Consider the following 18,691-nt stretch of genomic DNA (forward strand, 5'->3'; position numbering starts at 1 on the left):
CTCATCTCTTTTGTCCTTTTCATTGATCACAGAAGACCAATATTTATGAAATCCTCTGGTAACAGTCACTAAATATAGGCTTAGCTGTTGATACCAATCCCTATAACCACCTTTTTAAGCACAGTCATTAACTGTGGTCTGAGGTAAAACCCTGCTCTTTAATTCTGGAAGAACGCAGTTAAAGCTAATTGTAACAACAAAGCCAAAAGTTAGAATTATTGGATAGTTTGTGCGTAGAGTTCCACATCTAACATGACTTTTAGAGTCAAGGGAGTATGTTTAAATTCAAGAATTTCTAGTGGCTCACCGATGCTGTAGTTCCCTTTGCTTCCTCACTGTGGAGGAGACAGATCCCCTCTTGCCTCAGTTTCGTGGAGGTGAACAGGATGAGTTTGATCGTGGCTCAGTGGAAAAGTGTGCTTATCAGATATCAGGAAACCATGGGTCCGGTCCTCCCTCCCTTCCTTAAGTCATAAAATCACTACGAATAACTCTGGGCATGAATGCACTCTGTACACAGTTGTGGACAGAATTGGAAAGTCACGTCTGGGGCTGCCGACAGGAAGAAAAGCTGAAGATTCCAGTCTATTTGGTGGTACCTGATAATAGTGAGTTTCATTCTCTCTGTATGCACAAAAGAAATGCTGTTCCCTCTGTGCCCTCAGGGTGGTCTGTATCCCCACTGCTTGTCTAGGAACTGTCTTCATGACTTGCAATTGTGTTGATGGTCGGAGTGACAAATGACCACCATGGTTCCAGGCATTTGAATATTTAGTCCTCTATTGATGGCAGTCTTCGGGAGGCTTAGGAGGTGTGACCTTGTTGGAGGAAACATGCCACTGAAAGCAGGCTTTGAGGGTGGAGAGATTCATGCCATCTTCTCTGCTTCCAGCTTGTGGTTAAGATGTGAGCCTCAGCACCCACTCCAGCCACCACGTCTGCTATGTATGCTCAACCATCAAGGAGTCTCACCCTCCGAAAACCATCAGCTCAGATCTTTCCTTCTCTAAGTTAAGGTGCTCATGGGGTTTCATTCCAGTCACACAAAAATCACTAATACACTTGCACGAATTTTTTTTTATTAGATCTGAATTTGTCCTAGTTCGAGTTCTTGAAAAGTGGTTTAGCCTAGTGAAAATAGGCCCAGCTAAGAAGGGGTAGAAAAATGTACTTAGAATGGCAAGGTTTGGACTTTGAGGCATTTTATGGATGGCTATATGTGTAGTAGTGTTTAGGAAGCACATGAAGCTATAAAGAAATTACTAACGTTAAAAGACCTGAAACAGACTAGAGTAAACCAAGGACTCTGGGAAAGTTTGACAATGAGGTTGCACTGTTAATAACTATAGTTGAGGAATTTTCTTTCTAAAGACAACTCCACCTGCTTCCACAGCTGCTGTGACACCGTTGTCACTTATTTTATGTTGATTGAATCTAAGTAGCCATATTGGTTTGGTTATAAGCTAAGATCCTAAAAGTTCATTTCCATTTTTGGTTTTTCTTTAAAGATTTGTCTTTGTTGCTATTCGTGTGTATGTGTGTGTGTGTGTGTGTGTGTGTGTGTGTGTGTGTGTGTGTGTGTGTGTTTGCGGCTTACACATGGAGATATAAAAGGAGTCAAATCCCCTGGAGATATGACCCTAGATAATTATGAACCACCAGACATAAATGCAGGGAACCAAACACAGGTCCTCTGGGAGAGCAGGAAGAATTCTTAACTGCTGAGCCATTTCTTCAGACACTGTTTTTAGTTTTTTGGACAGGATCTTGCCAATACATCTCAGTCTGTCCTGGAACTCACTTTCCACCTGCTTCAGCCTCCTGAGTGCTGAGGTGACAGGAATGCGCCACCATGTCCCAAAGCACCCGGTTGCTTCTTTCAGCAAATGAAAATAGCTTTAATTAGCAATGATTTCCATCTCCTTGAGCTAACTTGTAAAACACTGGCTGAACTCTCTGTACTGTCATTTGGAGAAGAGGGCTCAGCCATATCTAAATGTACTAGTTGTCTCGGCGGACTGTGCTCTGAGGCCAATGTACTTACAGAATAAAGAATCTTGATGAAAATTTTTAGGTTAGAGTTGCTATGTGCTGAGAATATGAACGGGCCAGGGACAAGTAAGAAGTGGTGACAATTGCTTTGGATGTTGTTTCCTAGCTACAAGAAGGACACTGTGCACTGGGGACACAGTTCAGTGGGTTGAGCACTTGCTGCACAAGCCTAAGGACCTGAACTCAAATCCCAAGATCCTATGTAAAGCTCCTTACTTTAGTACAATATGTGAATCCCTAGAAGGTCACAGGTCACCTAGCTTGGCGACCTCAGCCACAAAAGAGAGACCTTGTCTCAATCAGAGAAGAAGGGGATTCCTGATACCTGAGAACGTCCACTTTCATCAATACCCATGTAACAGAATACAAGCACACTCTCATGCACACAAGCATGCACAGGCATGCATGCATGCATCTGCACAGCAAACCCATACCATTATAAAAAAAACTGCACCTCTATATTGTCTGCTGAGCCTCTCACTGGTTTATTTCACAGCCAGGGGCACAAACCTATCCAGGACTAGTGTCACATGATAGAATAGGTCCTTCTGAGATTTCTATAAGACAGAACTCTCTATACAGAAGTTCCACTTACACGTCCTAAAAGAATCACTCCTGGAGAAAACACTAGTTCCTTGTGTTGGCCTAAAGTTTCACTGGTAACAAGAATCCAACGGAGCAAGATATGAAACAAATATGCAAAAAAAAAAAAAAATAGATTAAAAATCTGACTAGCCCTAACTTATTTGAAATCCAGTTTTATAATAAATATGGAAAGAGAATTTGCAGGTCCTTGACTAGAAATATTGGAGTGTCATCGAGTTTCCATCAGAAGTATCTCTTTGTTTTAAAATAATTGTCAGTTTATGTCCAAGTGCAGCTAGAGTGAATCAGATAAACACCAGCCAGCAGGTAGCTGATCAGATCAGATGGAAAACCTTGCCTCAGAGACTGAAAGTCCGCAAGCTCAGTGATGGCTTTGGGGAAGAAGATGAATATAGAAGGAACACTTAATCGAAAGATTAGTGCGAACGTGAAAGAAAGCAATCCGAATAACATGTACAGCAAGTTTCTAAGGCTTAATAAGCATTCACCAGTGTTGGCAATCACAGAGACTGTTACTATTACTATCCATCTATTCTGCAAAAACCATCACGAAGGAATTTACAAAGTGCACAAGATGGCTGAAGTACTTCAGGTTGGACAACGAAGTATGAACACATTACAAGGCCATTCAGATTGAAATGTAAAATGTCACCGTACAGACACTGGGCTCACTCCCTCGGCACAGTGGGTTCTGATGGGGTGTGATCCTCGATGTACCACCTGACCACTGCAGGAGATCATGAAATCTGCTTAACCTTTCTGAGTTGAGGTCCTCACAGCCCTCTTCAATGAAACGGGGATAATCATCCGTACCACACAGCACTATCGAGAGGATCGACTGTAATAATGCGTTTGACAATGCTCTATAATGAGTCAAGTGTTATTATCTGCAGTGTCTGGGCCATGAGAACACATGTATATTCCTCCCATCATCACAACACCTATTAAAAACAAATGGGAGCTAATTGAAAAGACTGGCAGGGTTTTTGACAAAGGATCACAGTACATGTCAACTCCATTAGCCTCTCTGATATGGTTCAGGTCGCTGGTACATGTGCCCATTTGCATAGTGGCCTCACCATCTGAAAGGCCCAGGCAACATAAAAGGGTGTTTCTCATCCTGGCTTTGGGAACTGAGACAAAGCCAATGAGCTAGAGAAAGAAGTTTGCTTGGATACTGGACAAATTCAGGGACAACCATCAAGTTAATTTCAGATGTGCTATATTTTTAGATCCTCTTTCACTTGGCTCATGAAACACATTAGGCTTGACAATCACACATGATTTATCTAAAGTACCTAAAGATACAGATGGAGTCTGGACCTTGTGTAACAGAAACCAAGGTAATAAAGAGACCCCGGATTAGACCTGCCAACAGTGTGATTTCAATCCATCAAGAGCTTTTTCTCTTGGGCAGGAGATCCTATTTATTTCTTCTGTTCCATCGTCTAAGAGCAATGAGCGGCTCTTCTGTGCAGAACCCACCCTGAAAGAAGCTGAGCTCTCCCAAAAGCCCTGCCAGCAGTGCAGTGAGACCTCATAGGGACCTCAGGCCAGGTTTGCTAACACTAAAGGACAAGCCTTAGGAAGGGTTGCTGCTTGGAGGTTTGGTTCTTAAGAAAACAAGAGATTCTGTGAACATCTGGGTTGGCAGAGCTCATTGAATTCTCTCTCTCTGGTACCCTGAAATCTGACATCTACACTTCCTTAGCATCCCTTCCAATGTTTTCAGTTTGGGCTGCAAGGTTGGTGACTCCCTCTATTCCAGTTCTTCCTTCCAGTTTCCTAACATTTCTGATGACGATCCTAATAAGGTCTGAACCACATTCTGAGTTTTGGGGCAGGTGAGTTGAAAGGCAAATAAATGTCTCACGCACATCAAGTTGCTGAGTACAGTCATTTCCAAACATCTTAGTTTCCTCCCCCTTACCTCAAGGATCTATTTTCTTTTTATACTCTTCCTTCATATATTACATCTCAACCGCAGTTTCTCTTTTCTCCTCTCCTCTAAGTCCTTTCTCTTCTCTCTCCAGACCCACTTGTACTTTTCTTCTCCTCAGAAAAGAGCAGTCAAAGAGTCCAGGGAGATCAGGCAAACATGGCTAATCAATGCAACAAGGCTAGGCACCTCCCCTCACATCAAGGTAGGATGAAGCTGAACAGTAGAGGGATAGTGGTCCAAAGATCAGGCAATGAGTCGGAGACAACCCCACTTCCCATTCTCACCATTAGTAATTCCACAGCAAAGCCAATCTACACCATCATAACACACACGCGCGCGGTAGCCCTGGGTACGATCTATACAAGCTTCTTGATTGTTTAGTCTCTGTGAGCCCTGGCTAGTTGATTCTGAGGGCATGTTTCATCCTGCTCTTTTGCAGTCACTACACAAGTTGGGACTGGAAGGAAATCTGTCCTGCACATGATGAAGGCAAACAATATACACAGATATATTTGTTGAATAACAAGATGGAGCCTTTCGAAGCTTCAAGATACAAGAAATACAGTTCAGCATGCCTGGAGCTGACTTTATGCTGGAATCAAGCAGGGCCACTAAGTCACTGCATGCTCTGCTCCTGCTGATCACTTCCTCCCTTTTTCCTCTCAGACAGAAACGACTAAGCTCTTGTCTCTTTAAATGGTCAGGATAAGCATATACAAATGACCTAGATTCCATACAAATGACCTAGATTCCATACAAATGACCTAGATTCCAGCATGGAGATTAGTAATGTAACGGTCACGGTGCACTGAGCCAGATACCCACCAGATAGCTGGAGCATGCACTGGAGGCACTGATTCCTAGTTTGGAGAAAAGGCCAAAGAACACGAAAAGAAGGGAAGGAGGCATGCTCAGGATGCAGATGGTTGGGATCTAAGTTCTTAAAACATGCTGTGACTGTTGGGGGTGTGCGTAGAAAAACTAGGCAAAGAAGACCTAAGGCACTGGGTATCTGGAAAACTGGGCAGTAGACACTGTTCAGCCATCAATGTTCAAGACAACTAGACCTGTTTCATTGTCTTGGCTGTGGTTGGCGGATAACTAAAGCTACTACCCGAGATGCTATAGAAGATTATTTTCATTTTTGGAAAACTAAGACATACCTAGCCTTAGAGCCAGAATCAGGATATTAGTTTCTCTCAGAGAATGACAGTTTGGACTGACAATTGATGGTACCCTAGCTGGGAAGTTAGTTACTATTCATCCTGTGGTGATACCTTTCATTAATTGAATGTTTTTTTATATTTCATTAATTGAATATCCATTAATATTGATCATAATCACAAAACAGTTTTCCAAGAATTGTCTCCATGCAAACATGGTGGTGCTTTCTCTTTGGTCTAAAGCAGTGAGTCTGAGAGAGGCGGAAGAGTTCTCTGTCTCTCACCTTCCTTGTGATGGAAACAGAAACTGGGGTGAGATGCTTGTTTCTCTGGTTTGCTCAACAAGCTGCAGGAAGCCTCCAGGTCCCAGGTCTTGAATCCTTTCCCCCCTATTCACATCTGCCTCAGAGGTTTAAGTCATTCCAAAATAAACTGCTCAGGAAGCACAGATGACAAATCAAATCACTGGAGCCCATGGCTCATACCAGCATCAGTCTTCTCTTAACATACATGCAACTCTACTTCACTGGTGCTGATGGCCCAACTCTTGACTGGTACTCTTCCATGCAATGACTAGCAAAAGCATTGCCTCAGTTCTAGGGTGGCCACCAGTTTGCTCCTGAGACTTGCTAGGCTTCATTGATATTTCACACCCTCTACTCCCAAATACCATTTGCACCCAGCTGGAGTCTAAGGAACTGTGAAAAGACACCCTGTTAGGGATTTTCTCCTGCAGAGCTTCTCTCAGTTGCATAATGTATCCCATTCATAAAGGTATGGGAATAAATCATTTTAGCCTGGCATGGTACCATATAAATGCAATTTCTACACTGGGAAGCCTGAGGTAGATAGATCTTGAGTTCCAGGCCAGCCTGGGCTAAACATCCAGATTGTCTCAAACACAAGACAAGGCAAAATAATTCCCTAGTTTAAAACACCATAGGTTTTGAACATTAATGACTAGCTAAGCGGCTCATGGGTGGGCCTAGTCTGCCTCTGATTTTCTCCATCTGAATTTGATTGTGACTCAAAATGTCTTTGTTTAATTCAATTTAGTTAAGGGGAGGGGGTGCTAAGCAGGAAAAGGAAATTGTCTTCTTCCCTTCTTTTTGAATAAAAATTGGGGAACATTTTTCAGGACTTTACATCTCTCTTGAGGAATGGAACATCAAAGTGACCTTGACAAATCCTGTTGTAATCTATTTCTCAATCGACCCTCCCAAGAGACTTGTTCTGCCTTCCAAAGGTTTTTATTGTCGCTGAGTGAAAAGGAAAGATGTCAGTCACTGTCTAGAAATGCAAAATGAGCAATGACAGCCAAATCTCAACCAAGTAACTGGAAAAAACACAATTTATTAAGGATTCATATTTAAAAGTAACATTAGCCTATTGAAACAAGGCTTTTATAGGATCAGGAGGTAAACAGGAAGTACTTCTTCTGTACAGTCCATAAGATATCAATAAATACAGTCACAGATAGAACAATGTTAACGGCAACTGATGCTGTGGTTTCCCCAAAGTCTCCCCACATCCAAAGCAAGGTACAAATGGGGCGTTGCCTGGTGAATGCCCGAATTTTTCTTTCTTTCCTGACTGGTTATTTTACATTTTCCTGTTCATTTCTGTGTCCTATACTTGAATGTGGTCTTGTCCACTCCTTCTGGAAAGTAGGAAAAGAATCCCCGTCCTGATACCATAAATAGGCAGGGCAGCTGAAGTGAGGACGAGCTCCCTCTGCAGACCAAGCCATCCACACTCACACTATTATCCGCATCCAAACTTGGGAAAGCTACATAGAAATCGCCACAGAGAAAAGCGCTGACAGCCCACTCAAGGCAAAGACAATGATCAATAGACAGGAGATACCCATCGTCTGGAGGACCCTGGCTTCATCTCCACTACTGTATTTATGTTTAGTATTTATTATTGTCTATTACTACTTCTCCAGTCATGGGCATGTGATTATGCACAGAGGACTAGTATGAAGAAATTGTATTTATGTGTTTATAATGCCAAATGTACAAACATGGAGAGAAATGAGCAATACCACAGTTATCAAAGGAAACAAGCCTAATTAAAGAAATGGCTGCTCCAAAACCATATGCAACTCAAAGCAGAAAAGGACAATTCAAATTTAATGAATGCCTTTAATATTAATTACAGAATTCTTAACAATACATTGGGAGAGCTCTCTTGGAGAATTCAGCTTACTGTTTAACAGTTTCTGACTAATTTTATTAACCTGTACATCTGAGAGGATCAACCCCCTCTGGGTTTAATTAGAAGGAAATTCAATTTGGATCTAAATGTCAACAGTGGTTACTAATTATGGCAACGCTCGGGACAGGACAGCCTGGCTGCAAGCAAGCAGTTCCCTAGTAACATTAACACCTTATTTCTGAGTTCCGAGAGAGTTCGGATGTTTTAAAATAAATACAATTCAGCATGGGACACTGCTAATATTGTGAGCCCCTACTGCTAGATGCAGACATGCAGAAGTGGATGCCAAATTAAATTACAGGGATCTCTCAGACATATAGCTGAGTAATAAGCAGCTACAAAACTAGGTCAGGGTTGAAAAGCTGGCTCCGAATGCCCCTCCCCCAACATGCAAAATAAATACCCCACTATCTCTGAATAGAAATCATTCTTTTGTTATGCCCTTTGTCAAGAATACATTATTGCAAAATGATATTTATTTCCACAATCTTCCCAGCTGTGAGCACAACTAAATTAATCTTTCTAGAACCGATTTCATTCGCAGTTTCATGATCACGATTATAAAATGTAAATTTATTACTTAAAAAAGAAATGATTATAAAAGACATAGTTAAAAAAAAAAGACAGTTTCTTATCTGTTGGCTTGTTTCACTTAATACTAATGAAATAAATAGCTGACTAACCCTGGGAGAAAAACAAACAGTATGAAGATAGTGGTAAAATATGGGAAATGAAAGCTAGGAAGACGATTTTAAAAAGTCAGCCCTTTTAATGCAAAGTATCCAGGGATCATATGGCTCAGGGAAGAAGCAGACATGCCTGTTTGTCTCATGGTGATACTCATGGTCAGCCTTCTGAAGTGTTTCTGTTGCTCTATGACACTAAAGATAGTAGAAAACATACTCAGACACTACTGATCTTGCCTCGCATCCAGCTTTCGGTTTTATGTTTTTAAACGTTAATCGCTAGGAAGCCATTTTCAGACCGTTTAATATTAATGACCCAAGTAATAGATTAGTTTAAAAAAATCCATATTTATTAGATATTTTTTATTTTTAGTGGAAATTAGTTACTAAATTTGTATTTTTCTTTTCCAACATATTGTTTCTAATAATTAATATCCACATGTCTATCATGTGCAGGGAATTGTTCTGGGTGCTAAGACACACAACAGTTTTAAAGTAAGCATTATTCAATTATACTAGTTAAAAACAGTAATGGTAGGATTGGATTTTTGTTTGGTTTGGTTTTCAATAACCAGGACTAAATAAACCACCTACCTTACAAAACGCCTTTATTTTCATAACTTTTCCCAGATGGAAATAAACTGTTTATTAAAAATATCAATTTTAATCTTCCCTATTTAAAATCATGACTTGTGAGTCCAAACAAATGCAATTAGCACATGCACTTTATTAAATATATTCAAGTGTCAAATGCCTGCTTATGGAAAGACCACTAATGATAACTTGGGCTCAACTAAAAATGAGTGTCAATAAATGGTTCTATAAGCGTTCACACTCCTAACAGATGCAATAGCAACTCCGAATAAATATTAACATGTAAAACCACTATTTATCATGTCAGCGCAATCAATAGAAACCGTATTTCTGGGCTAGGAATGCATCAGTAATCTTTCTGCATTTGCTCGAAATCACAAAGCCAAAATACAAGCAGTGTCACAGGACATTTATTGTACTCAATTGGATCCACACTGGCTGTTGAGGAAAAGGCAATTTAAGCTTGTGCAACAAAATCAGCTATGTATATATGAATAAATTATTTTCTTTTTACTATGACTCCTGTCTATTTTCTTTACCTGCCTAAGATGCCGAGTTTCCAATAAGAGACTCCCATAGCTTGGCAGAGTGTGAGTCTGGTAGACTTGTGAGTCACTTCCCCATTCCAAATGTCACCTGTCCCCTTCTTTATCCTGAAGGCTAACAACCACTACCACCATCGAGGGTGTCGATATTGTTCCTTTACTGTTCACAGCTCCAACCACTTCCCATGAGTATGGCAGGCTTCTTTCTTTAAAGAGTCCAGTTTTGACCTCTGGGAGGCATGATACCTCCATCCAGCTTCTGTGGACCAGCACCTTTCTGCAGTAGTTGTAATGAATGTCTGCTGGTTAGGAACTCATACACTGTGTTGTTTGGAAATAAATGAGTTTGGAAAGGCCACGTCTGTGTACACTGTGCTTTGATCTCTCTCCTATCTCCCTTTCTTCCTCCCTCTCCTCCTTTTCTCTGTCTGTCTCTGTCTTAATCTCTCTCTCTCTCTCTCTCTCTCTCTCTCTCTCTCTCTCTCTCTCTCTCTCTCTCTCTCTCTTTTCCCCACCCCTTCAGCTTGCACTCAGTACTAAGAAATCTTCATTTCTTTGTCTTTCTCTAGTGTCTCTCCAAACACCAACACACTCTCTGGGGCACCACATTATCCCCTAAAGGGAGACTGGCATAACAAGAGAGCTTTGCTGCTTAATTGTAACACTTTGAGGTCACTTTTAAACTAGTATTTAATGACTTGCTCTCCTCTGCTAAGGGTGCCTTTGAGATAATTTTCACAGAGGCATGCTGTTATTAAACACCTGTTAGATGCCGGCTTCCTCAGAAGAATGAGCCATACTTTTTATAAACTTAAGTAAACAAAATAAACAAGAACAATGGTATTAAATGCCTGACGGACAATATAATAAACCACGCTTCTTGCACTGGTTTAAAACTGAAATTTACCGGGTCCTATTATTCTGAATATTACATTACAAACTCGGAGCAGGTGTTTAAAGCTATTTTCCTACATGATTAGATGTTAACTTGTTCTCTCTGCATAACTGAAGCTTTGGTTCAGATCTTCTGATAACAGAAACGGAAGCTAGGGAACCACAGCTCAATAATAAGGTGAATGGAAAAACAGTTGGTTTCCGTCTCTCTCAACTGCTTTCCTTGATGTGTTCCAGTCAAAAAGAAAAAAGAGAGAGTGTGCATTCTCGATCGAACCTACAACCACAGCATACCCTGCTGTTTTGCACTCCCTAGTGGCATAAAGGCTTCAGTTTTGGAAAGTTTTCAAGTAGTCTACTTTTTTCAAAAACTTTGTCTCTAAGACCGTAACTTATAAGTCAAGACTATGTGAACTCATAAGGCCACACGGCCCAACGAAACTGTTTCAACCACCAACTCGGGGGTGTTTGAAGGAGACCTGTAGATGCCGGGTGTCAGTGAATGGAAGCCTCACATGCTCCTCAGAGAAGTTGACTGACTTTCATGCTCGAGGGCCTAAGTGAATTAAAAATGCCGGAGCACTTGTATAGGGAGGCAGGAAAGTTAGGGCAGGCTTTGGAAGTATCTCTACTTTTGCCCTTACCTTGACCTCTGTGAAGAAAGGAGCCCTTACATTTCATTCTAGGATGAAGAAGATTCTAGAATAGAAACTCTCAAAGTGGGCCGCAGTGCGGAAGAAATTAGGATGCTGGGCCTGTGTGGTTAAGCTGAGGTAAACAGGCATGAGCATCTTTTTTGCTAAAAGTTGTGACACCGAAGTGTCCAGATGCACATAAACCACTTGTTACGGTCCCCTCCATGCTCCCTGGACTGTAGCAAAAGGTAAGTGACTGTGGGGTGGACACTGATTTTCACTCTGTGGACACAAAAGAACAGGCTTTTTGAAATATTTAGAATACTGTGCTCATAACGAATATCCTTCCCATTGAAAAGAGAATTGCATTTTAGGGTAGCCAATAGTCCTACTATAGACTGAAAAACACATATAATTTTATTGCTTTTTACATAATTGAAAAATTTTTAATGAAAACAGATCATCCTGTTTAGTTTGTGCAAAACTGTTTCAACTAGACATCTCAATTTACTAAAACAGTCCAAAGACTCTTAAAACTTCTATTTATTTGTTTTTTCTCTTAGGTAAACCTGATTAATTTTTTTTTTTCAGCAGGATGCAATCTTTACTTACTTGGACAAGAAGCTCTCATGTGCTTCTGTCAGTGGTAAGAATTTGGACCTTATGCTCCTTAACGTTGAGAGATATTTACATGATCTGAAAAAGTAACGGACTACGGACTAGCTGCCGTAATAGTTTCAGAGTTATGCATTTCCCAGCGTGCCTGGGTGAGAGATGTGTTAGTCATCAGCACTGTAACTGAATTATTAGCAAATAAGAACGTGGAACAACAACAAAAAGGTCCTCAACCCCCGTCTTATCAAAATAATTACGGACCTTAATGTCCCACGAGGCACAAGAAGAAAGACAATGGGGTGCAGGAGGGGCACAGTAATCGAAGCTGACAGAAGGAGGCCAGCGCTCTGCTTTTAACAGGAGGCACATCCTGCTGCGGAAACTACAGGACAATGCAAGACTGCCCAGCCAGAGACGACAGTTTACTCTGTGTCTCCACTGGTAACGTGTTTATGACACAACGGAAAGAAATGCTCATTTCATAGGTGCCTTTTCCCACAGGTGCACCTTGACGTACAGCAGGCACACAATACCACGTGTAGAGGTATGGCTTCATCAAATGAGACAAGATCGTGCTTAACGTTTGTGCTTTTCTCTTGTAGAGTCACTGCATGACATCACCGGACTCAAGAGCTGGCTTATTTGATATGTCTGGCTGCTTAGCACCCAGGAGGTTGATTTGCTGTATATAAAGCATTGCTTCTCATAAAACTTGACTGTGACCCTATAGTGATTCTTCTTTCTTTACATTCAAGTGGCAAGTTGACAAATATAACTGCAGGGCGCAGAGTAGGTGCCGATTGGGAAAATGAGCAAAAGAATGCATGAATGTTTATCGCATCATGAGTCATTTCTCGATGATGGTCATTTTCATCCCAGCTTGGAAGGCTGAGCTTCCCTAAGCTGAAAATCCGAACTCCAAAATACTATAAAATCTGTAATGTCTTGAGCTCTACCATGAAAGTTTATATCAGGAAACCTTTTCACATATAAAATTATGAAAAGTATTAAAAATTTTCAACTCTCTGTGTAAGGAATATACAAATATTAGTGAGTTTCATGGTTAGACTTGAAACCCATATACATGATAGCTCATGTGTATGCAATATTGCAGGATCTGAAAATACTCAGGTGTCTAAAATACTTCTAATCCCAAAGCATTTGGATACTGGGTACTCAATTTAGCTCAGGGATTTTAAACAGGTGGTTTAAGGACCAACCTTCATAAATAAATAAATATATATATAATATATTCATATTTCATTTATTCACATATATATATATAATTTATGTAAGACACTGTAGTTGTCTTCAGACACACCAGAAGAGGGCATCAGATCCCATTACAGATGGTTGTGAGCCACCAGGTGGTTGCTGGGATTTGAACTCAGGACCTCTGGAAGTGCAGCCAGTGCTCTTGACCACTGAGCCATCTCTCTAGGCCTATTTTCTATTTTGAAAATTTTATTTTACTTTTCAGTTCTGTGTGGGGTTGTCTGTATGTGTATGAGCACACATGTGCTTAGAGGCCAGCGGCAAGAGATCTTCGGGAGTTACAGTTACAGGTGGTTGTAAGCCCTCTTACTTTGGTGTTAGCAATTGAACCCAAGTCCTGCTGGTGAAGAGCATAATTCTAGTAACCACTGAGCACTCTCTCCAGCCCTCTACGTTCTCGTTCTTAAAAGGACACAGCTTTTATTTGTAGTGTGAGAACTGTTGGCTTTTGGACTAGCCTAAGGATCTTCACTATCGGAAACAAATCCATTTTCATTTATTTTTTCAGATAAATTGAACTATTTGTGATTATTCTGATTATTTGTCCTCACAGTGATTCCTTCCCAACAAGAAGGCTTCTGTTTTCTAGACCTTTTGGAAGTCACTGCTTCCAGTGCCCACTGCTACATTACACTAAATAAATGTAATGGTGGATTTAAGATTCCCTTCAAAACCCTCATAGCCAAGTGCTTGCAGGAAAATGCACCCATCAGTTACTTCTGAGGAGTCCTTTGTTTTGCTGGAGAGTGTTACAACCCAGGTCCCCAGTGTGTTCATGCACTGAGTGCACAACCAATTTATTTTAAAAATGCAAGGCCAGGATTTAACTTATCATTTACAAAGACAGCCATTCTTTTTACTAAAAGGGATAAAATTGTAAAGAATAATATTTTGACGAGCTACAACATCAGAAAAATGTATCTAAAACTTTCTAACAAAAAGATACTTCGCCCTATTTTTATCTATTAAGAAAAAATATTTCATCAAATCCATCATGTTTTCCCTAGAACTCCCTCACTGTGGGAGGGAAGGGAGTGGGGGTTGGGAGGAGAAGAGAAAGAAATTTAGTAAAAAGATTCTTTGGGAGCTAATAAACACATGGCTATTGTCCCTGAACACACTGCCATCTGTTGTCAGAAAAAAAAGGTCACTTGTTAAATTTTGCTAGGCAACAGGTTTTCTACAAATGAAGAGAGAAATATCTGACAGTTTTTTCTTAACTGAGCAGGTCATCCTGGGGGTTGGGGAACAAAGCATGGAGAAGACAATTGGAAACAAGTCCTTGGTGTTCTAAACCAGCTCTCCAAAACTAAGTAACTGTGTGCTCACACCTTAGAGTAATCACCATGTACTGGTATATGCTGTTTAAAATTTCTCTTCAAATATATGCGAAAAGGACTGCACTGTGATCAAAATTCCAACCATCACAGCTGTGTTAATATTATCTTTTTATTAACTTTTCTTAAAAGTTTCCATTAAATTTTATGGTGTGATAAATGGCACAACATTACCTTGTGGGTCCCTCATAAAAGATTAAGGAGAAAAATCACCCAAATCATCATCCAGTCTCTCTTTAAGCAAAGCGACCTTAAAATTATGTACGTAGCATATTATCTTCTGATACAGAAATGCATATTCCTCACGAAGGGACTGCTACGGAATCCACTTGTCACTTACTGGCTTCTGAGGATTTCACATTTTTCATTAAGAAATTTTAAGTTGTTCCCAGGGACAAAGGACAACATAAAGGGAAAAGCCATCATTATCTGAATTTAGAGCCTTTATATTTTGCTGAGTATTTTAGCTATGACTTAGGAACTACAAGCAAATCACAAACTGAGCCAAACTGAAGATGACAGAGGATATGTGGTTCATCAGTCTCTTCCTAGCCTTGAAGTGTATTGATTCTTGTTTTGAACACCCAGAACTATGTCATTAGACAGGATCGATACAGAAGGTTTGAGAGATACTACACCAGAGTTTAAGCAGCCTGTTGCATACTATAATTCTACAAGGCCATTGATAGGCCTCAATTGCAACTAACAGTACAGGGAGGTTATTTCTTGCCAGGTTTCACCAGCCAGTAACAATAAAGTCAAGACTCAACACCCACCCGGAGTTCACAATTGTCTTCGCCTTTACTTCATACACTCTCCAAAAAGGTAGATGTGGGCACATCACTAAAGTGCCCTTTCTTTAAAGAACAGAACATGTACTCCACACACCACAGAAACTATGTATTCAACTGGTGTTCACACATGATGTTTAAATAGAAGGAGATCATGAAAATAACACTGAAAGCTCATAATCATGGTGTTTCATAAGGTAGAAACAGACCTAAAAGCAGAAAGGCATGGACCAGAAGCCTAAGCAGAGCATGCCAACAAATCTCAGCTTGTAAGCTTTGGAATTGAGACCTTGACTACCAAGTCTAAGGAAAAGGCTGAGCAAAATGGCCGCAAAAGCACACACTTGTATGGAGACAGCTAAATGCCAGCTACCAAGATGAGCTGAGATACTCCTCATCAACAGTGATGCTTACCTTACCACAATCTCACCGTGAATGAGATCTCAGTTCTGCATTGCTTTCGAGAGCAGGAGACCGAAGTCAGGGTCTCCTATAGATGAGGCAAGTGTTCTGACATTGAACTACATCCCCAAGCCTCACATTCTGAGGCTCACGCTAAACATTCAGCAAAACTGCTTAGAGATCCCAGTTGGCTAAGAAGACAGAAATCGTCGTGAAACTTCGGAGCCTGTAGCTAACGGAGCTAGTTCTGTGTTCACTGCATCTTGAGTATTGCTGAGGATAACATGAGTCTAGTTTACTAGTTTTTTGGTTAGTGTCAAATCTGTACCTATTACCATGGCACATAAACCTAACACAGTCCCCCATGCCAATCTTTCATACTCTCAAGAGTTGAGAAAACAGCCCAATAGATTATTTTTATTACAAACCATTGTAAGTGTTCTCTCTGATGCCGCTTTGCAATAATTCACAATTGTGCAACGCATACAAACTTTGCGTTCTGTCTCATCAATCTCTTGAGATTACAGTTAGAACAGCCCTCTTAGAGAAATGAAGAAGGGTTTTGTTCAAAATAAGTAAAACCCCTGCTCGAGTAAGAAAACATGTGAGTGTCAGACTATGGCTCTTTCCAATTTCTAAGGACACTATTGTTTTTTCACAGTAAGAAATGTTTAATGGTTACAATGTCATGAGTTGAGATTTAGTTTACAAGGACAGGCTCCTGTAATTCCAATATCCAGGAGACCAAGACTGGATGATGATGAATACAAGGTCAGCTTGGGTTACATTTTGAGCTCAAGGCCAGCCTGAGATATGATATACAGTGAGCCTCTGTTTCACAAAGCAAGCACACACACACAAACACACACACACACACACACACACACACACACACACAGAGAGAGAGAGAGAGAGAGAGAGAGAGAGAGAGAGAGAGAGAGAGGGGAGACAGAGACAGAGAGAGAAAGAGTCAGAGAAAGAGAGAAAGAGACAGACAGAGAAAGAGAGAGAGAGAGAGAGAGAGAGAGAGAGAGAGAGAGAGAGAGAGAGAGAGAGAGAGAGAGAGAGAGAGAGACTGATCTAGTCTTGGAGTTTATTGCTAACTGCTAATCCAACTTAGTAGCTTTGGGAAATAAAGTAGATTAGTTTTTCTTCTTCTGATATCGATATTTCTACCCTGCAGATGAAAATAACCATATGGATTCCACCTTGCACATCATTGCCGCAAATACGTAGATTTTGCCCCCACTGATGGAATTTCTTCTGAACATGATGATACCCATTCTGGTTGATCACTTGAGCTGAGACTTTAGCTCAAAGGCAAAGTACTTGCCTAGCAAACAAAAGGTTTTAGGTTCTGATCCTCAGCTCAGACTATTCCTAAAAGAAGGAAGCCCTGTTTTGGAGAAAAGACACTTCACCGTGAGGCACTCTCTGGGTAGCTGTTTTGAGGCCTTTCTTCTGCCTACCTTACCACAGTTGATTTTCAACTGCATGGAGGCAGGACACACAGCCCTCTTCCTGTTGATAGTCCCAGCTGTTAACACAAAACCTGGGCAGCATGCAACACTTGCCTGGGAGCCTTGAGAGACAAATTTGAAAGGCTGACTTCCACTTAGAGTTCAGAAGGACAGGAATTCAGAAGCACCCCAACTGTGCTGAAAAGGTGTATTTCTAAATGCATTGTATAATCAACACTTTATTAAAATGTTTATTGACTTCTTTTGGGTAAATCTCGACTTTGGCGGGCTGGTGACGGTGGGTATTTTGTTACTCTAACCTGGTTTAGGATGGTAGTCTCTGGAACCATTGATCAGCTAATATTGTAGCGAAGTGCCCTGCACCTCTCTGTTGCTACACATGTTCTTAGAAGGGAGTATTTAAAAACAGGTTTTCAGGAGCCCACAAACTTGGCAGGCTGTCACACTTCTGTGGTCGATTAATGAATAGCCCAACAGTAGTGGCCAGCAGGGCGCTATAATTTGCTGTTTCTAAATACACTAGTGTGGGAAACCTCACTAATACAACCAGACTGCATAGGAGCATTAGTATCAGGGCACCTGTGCTCTCCCAACTATGGCTGCTACTTTCAAAAAACTAATTTATGTGTGTGGATCCCTTAAAAGGGAAAAAAATAAACTTGGAGTCTAGAGAAACAATAGAGTTAGTGTCCCGTACAATTGAGAGCAGTGTGTCCAGTGATCTACTTCATTGCAAAGGTAAAAATGGAAGATTGTAAAAATTCCTAAGCTAGTTCAATTTGGCAAAGTGGGCCTAGTCAGTAAAATACTGAAGTGTCTTAAGTATTTCTCTCAGGAAAAACTGGAGGTAGCTGCTGGAATTCCTTCTAGGCCTCAGAAAGTGTGGCCAAGCATGCCACCGAGCACTTTAACTTCTGAAATGGCAGAAAAATATGGGCTACACTTTTTCTTCCTTCTATGACCCACATTTTGTCAGTCTTTGGATACAAATCCAGGTCTCATATAAGCCATGAAAGTATTCTATCACTGTGTTTTACTTCTTTGGTGTTATCAAAATATTCTTTGATATTAAAATATTGTTCTATTGAAAGACTTAAGCAATATAACTTAGTGATAACTCTGAAGATTTTAATAAGCCCATAGAGTAAAAAAAAAAAAAGAGTATGAGTCAGACTCAGAAGGCCCAGGCCCTTACTTCATGGCCCCTTTTAGCTTAGTAAAAACCTATCAGTCATAATATTCATCTGCCAGACTAATGTTCCACCCAAAATATGAGTTAGGAGTCTGTAAGTATCAAAGACTTGATTTTATGCCATTTTCCTAAGCAATATTCATTATAGTATGTGTGTGTGAGAAGATGCTTACATAGGAAAAAGGGTCAAGGGAGTTCAATCAGAGTCTCACTAGCTGCCCATTTAGTTCAGCTATGAAGAGCTTTGCTAAGAACATACCC

The 18,691-nt window shown here is 40.6% G+C and overlaps 1 protein-coding gene across 1 annotated transcript in view; it reads right to left on the reverse strand.

The window, feature by feature from the left end:
* Nucleotides 1-18,691, reverse strand: part of TOX (thymocyte selection associated high mobility group box) — a gene marked incomplete at both ends in the record, with an annotated part of 287,177 nt that overhangs the window by 185,729 nt on the left and 82,757 nt on the right. The window lies entirely within an intron of this gene.

This window comes from Micromys minutus, assembly GCF_963924665.1.
Source record: "Micromys minutus genome assembly, chromosome: 26".
Classification (NCBI taxonomy): Eukaryota; Metazoa; Chordata; class Mammalia; order Rodentia; family Muridae; genus Micromys; species Micromys minutus.